We start from the raw sequence: 5,614 nt of genomic DNA on the forward strand, positions 1-5,614 counted from the left end.
AGGGTTTACATATAAGACTGTTAAGTCCACTCGATTAAGAGATTTTCTGTCACTTACAAAATAACAGTAATACAAATCTATCTGCAACTTCACATCTAAAATGCTAAAGCAGATTCTTATTTGCTCAAAACAATCTAGTCATAGGACTTATCTTGTCCCTCTACTGGACTTTCTACTCTGTTATTCAAACAGGTCTTCAAGCTTCTGTGCTCGGTAATCACTATGTAGCATCCCTGTGCATACACTTGCCCGCATACATTTTTTATTAACAATTTCTTATTTATAAACAATTGCTAACCGCTTAATCTCGTTGATCACATTTCCCATGATCAATCTTAGCCATCAGATCTTCAAAATTGACCACGTTCAATGTATCCTTTCGATCTGAAAATGTTTTATCTTACCTCGGGACTTGCAGTCCTTCCTTGGAACTTGCACAAGGTTATTGCGGTTCAATCTGCATTGTAGATCTTCATGTCGATTTTCATTTGCCATAGATCCTTAACAAACTTCATGCACAACATACCAATCATTTATACATCTCCAGCTAATCATTGTCCTTCATTAAATAATGCTTTTATCCATCCCATGCGCACTGTCATAACTCAGTTGCAACTCGGTAGATACTAAACTTTACTCAGTAGACATTTCACCTTCATTAACCAATATCGATAACCTTAGGGTTTATCGACTAGGTTCCTTAGGGTTTACCGACTAGGTTCTTTGCTTGGTGACATAGTATAGTATAAACCTTACAATCAATCTTCTAATCAATCTTCTCAAGATATGGCAACATCATACTAAATCAGTTAATCAATCTCTTGACATCAATGACAAAATAATGTTATAAAGATAGTTATCATCCTTCTTCAGTTATATCAATAATCTTCAACAACCTTCTCAATATCCTTACTGAATATCAACAATCTCTTGATATTGAAATGCTAACAATCTTTCCTACTGTAATGCCAACATATACCCCCTCTATAGTTCTCTTTGTCCCTCTCTACCTCTCTCTCCCTCCTCTTTAACCCTATCCCTTTAGGAACTCCCTCCTTTTCTCTTCCTCCCCTAACCTCTTTATCTCCTCCTTCCATAGGTCTCTCCCTCCCTCCATGTCTACCTCTCCATACATCCCCTCTTGCTCCTCTCTTTTCTCTTCTATCTCTTCTCTTCTCCCTCCCTCCCCTTTCTATGTCTCTCCCTTCATTTCTTCCCCTCTCCCTCTCTACCTCCCCATCCTTACATACCCCCATATATATCTCACTCCCCCACTTTTTTATTCTCTCTTCCTTCTTTTATTCTCTCTCTCTACATTCTAGGTCATCAACTCTCTCTCACCTCTCTAGGTTTATCACTTCCTTCTTCTCCACCTATCTACCTCTGTATCATGTCTCATTACTCACCTCTCTCTCCCCCCCTCTATCTATCTCATTCCTCTATCTTGTCATCTAGGTTTGTCATCTCTCTTTCCCAATATAGTTTTCTCACCTATCTATTTGTTGCCTCTCTAGTTCTCTCCCTCTTTACCCCTATTTATTTTTTAACTCTCTCCTCCTCTTCTCTCTTTCCCTCCACCTCTCTATCTTCTCCTTCCCCAGGTCTTGTAGTCCCTCCATGTCTACCTCTCCCTCAATCCCCTCATACTCTTCTCTCTCTTTATTCTTTCATCTCTCCTCTTATCCCTCCCTCCCATTTATAGGCATCTTCATTCTTTTCTTCCCCTCTCCCTCTCTATCTCTCTCTCCCTTCCCTACTAATTCTTATTCTCTCTTTATCGTCTACATCATCAGCTTTCCATCACACCCTCTCTACCCCTCTCTAGGTTTCTCCCTCATTCCCTCTCCACCTCTCTACATCTCCATCCATATCTCATTATCAACCTCTCTCTCTCACCCTATCTAGGTCTCTCACACCTCTCTCCCCCTCTAGGTATCTTATATCTCTATATAACCCATCTAGGTATGTACATGAGTATGGTGGGCCATATGACCCCTTAGGAAACCATTACTATCTATCTTAGGACACCATATGACCTCTTAGGACAATATATGGTGTCGTTACAAGTCATATGGTGTGCTAAGGGGTCATATATTGTCATTACGAGTCATATGGTGTCCTAAGGGGTCATATGGTGTCTTATGACCCCTTACGATACCATATGATCTCTTAGAACACCATATGAGCCCTAACGACACCATATGGTGTCCTAAGGGGTCATATGGTGTCCTAAGGGGTCATATAGTTTCCTAAGGGGTCATTTGGTGTTTTATGGCCTCTAAGGACATCATATGACCCCTAATGATACCATATGGCCCCTAATAACACCATATGACCCATAAGAACACCATATAGTGTCCTAAGGGAACATATGTTGTTCTATGACCCCTTATGACACCATATGGTGTCAATAGGGGTCATATGGTTTCCTAAGGGGTCATATAGTGTCGTTAGGGGTCATATGGTGTCCTAAGGGGTCATGTGGTGCCCTAATGGGTCATAGAATACCATATGACCCCTTAGGACACCATATGATCCCTAATGACACCATATGACCCCTTAGGACACCATATGACCCCTAACGACACCATATTGTGTCTTGAGGGGTCATATGGTTTCACAAGTAGTCATGTCATGTACTAAGATGTTAAAAGGGATCATATGGTCTCCTAGGGGGTCATAGAACACTATAAGACCCCTTAGGACACCATATGGTGTCGTTAGGGGTCATATGGTGTCCTAAGGGGTGATATGGTGTCCTAAGGGGTCATATGATGTCCTTGGGGGTCATAAACACCAAATGCACCCTTAGGACACCATATGAGCCCTTAGGACACCATATGACCCCTAATGACACCATATGGTGTCATTAGGAGTCATATGGTGTCCTATGGGGTCATATGGTGTCGTTAGGGGTCATGTGGTGTCCTAAGGGGTCATATGGTTCCCTAATGGGTCATAGAATATCATATGACCCCTTAGGACACCATATGATCCCTAATGACACCATATGACCCCTTAGGACACCATATGACCCCTAACAACACCATATTGTGTCTTGAGGGGTCATATGGTGTCACAAATAGTCATGTCATGTACTAGGTTGTTAAAAGGGGTCATATGGTTTCCTAGGGGTCATAGAACACCATATTACCACTCAGGACACCATATGACCCCTTAGGACACCATATGATGTCCTAAGGGGTCATATGGTGTCCTGAGTGGTCATATGGTATTCTATGACCCCTTAGGACATGATATGGCACCATACAACACTATATAATCCCTAAAAACACCATATAGTGTCCTAAGGGGTCATATGGTGTTCTATGACCCCTTAGCACCATATGACCCCTTAGGACACCATATGGCCCCTAATGACAATATATGGTGTCCTAAGGGCTCATATGGTGTTCTATGACCCCTTAGGATAACATATGATCTCTTAGAACACCATATGAGCCCTAAAGACACCATATGGTGTCCTAAGGGGTGATATGGTGTCCTAAGGGGTCATATGGTTTCCTAAGGGGTCATTTGGTGTTTTATGGCCCCTAAGGACATCATATGACCCCTAACGACACCATATGTCCCCTTATGACACCATATGATCCCTATTGACAACATATGGTGTCATATAGGGGTCATAGATGCTATTGACACCATATAGTGTCATAAGGGGACATATGGTGTTCTATGACCCCTTATGACACCATATGGTGTCAATAGGGGTCGTATGGTATGACGTATGGTGTTCTATGACCCCTTATGACACCATATGGTGTCAATAGGGGTCATATGGTGTCATAAGGGGACATATGGTGTTGTTAGGTGTCATATGGTATCCTAAAGGGTCATATGGTGCCCTAATGGGTCATATAATACCATATGACCCCTTAGGACACCATATAATCCCTAATGGGTCATATAATACCATATGACCCCTTAGGACACCATATAATCCCTAATGACACCATATGACTCCTTAGGACACCATATGACCCCTAACAACACCATATTGTGTCTTGAGGGGTCATATGGTTTCACAAGTGGTCATGGCATGTACTAGGATGTTAAAAGGGGTCATATGGTCTCCTAGGGGTCATAAAACACCATATGACCCCTTAGGACACCATATGGTGTTGTTAGGGGTCATATGGTGTCCTAAGGGGTGATATGGTGTCCTAAGGAGTCATATGATATCCTTGGGGGTCATAAACACCAAATGCGCCCTTAGGACACCATATGACCCCTAACGACACCATATGGTGTCATTAGGGGTCATATGGTGTCCTAAGGGGTCATATGGTGTTGTTAGGTGTCATATGGTGTCCTATGGGGTCATATGGTGCCCTAATGGGTCATAGAATATCATATGACCCCTTAGGACACCATATGATCCCTAACAACACCATATGACCCCTTAGGACACCATATGACCCCTAATGACACCATATTATGTCTTGAGGGGTCATATGGTGTCACAAGTAGTCATGTCATGTACTAGGTTTTTAAAAGGGGTCATAACACCATATGACCCCTCAGGACACCATATGACCCCTTAGGATACCATATGGTGTCGTTAGGGGTCAAATGGTGTCCTATGGAGTCATATGGTGTTTTATGACCCCTTAGGACATGATATGACCCTATACAACACTATATAATCCCTAAAAACACCATATAGTGTCCTAAAGGGTCATATGGTGTTCTATGACCCCTCACGACACCATATGGTGTCCTAAGGGGTCATAAACCACCATATGACTCTTTAGGACACCATATGACCCCTAACAACATCAAATGACCCCTTAGGACACCATATGGTGTTGTTTCGGTTCATATGGTATTCTAAGGGGTTATAAAATACCATATGACCCCTTAGGACATCATATAACCCCTTAGGACACCGTATAATCCCTTAACACACCATATGAACCCTAACGACACCTTAGGGGTCATATGGTGTCCTAATGGATCATAGAATACCATATGACCCCTTAGGACACCATATGACCCCTAAGGACACTATATGACCCCTAAGGACACCATGTGATCCCTAAGGACACCATATGACCCCTTAGGACACCATATGGTGTTGTTAGGGGTCATAGAACACCATATGACCCCTTAGGACACAATATGACCCCTAACAACACCATATAACACCTAACTACACCATATGACCCCTTAGGACACCGTATGGTGGTCTTGGGGGTCATATGGTATCCTAAGGGGTCATAGAACACCATTTGGCCCCTTATGATACCATATGACCCCTTAGGACGCCATATGACCCCTAACGACACTATATGGTGTCATTAGGGGTCATATGGTGTCCTAAGGGGTCATATAGAATCCTAATGGGTCATAGAATACCATATGACTCCTTAGGACACCAGATGACCCCTTAGGACACCATATGACCCCTAACGATACCATATGGTGTCCTAAGGGGTCATATGGTGTCATGAGGGATCATATGGCATTCTATGACCCCCTAGGACACCATATGACCCCTTTTAACATCCTAGTACATGAAATGAGCACTTGTGACACCATATTACCCCTCAAGATACAATATGGTGTCGTTAGAGGTCATATGGTGTCCTAA

This window comes from Cryptomeria japonica, chromosome 10 (assembly GCF_030272615.1).
Source record: "Cryptomeria japonica chromosome 10, Sugi_1.0, whole genome shotgun sequence".
Lineage (NCBI taxonomy): Eukaryota > Viridiplantae > Streptophyta > Pinopsida > Cupressales > Cupressaceae > Cryptomeria > Cryptomeria japonica.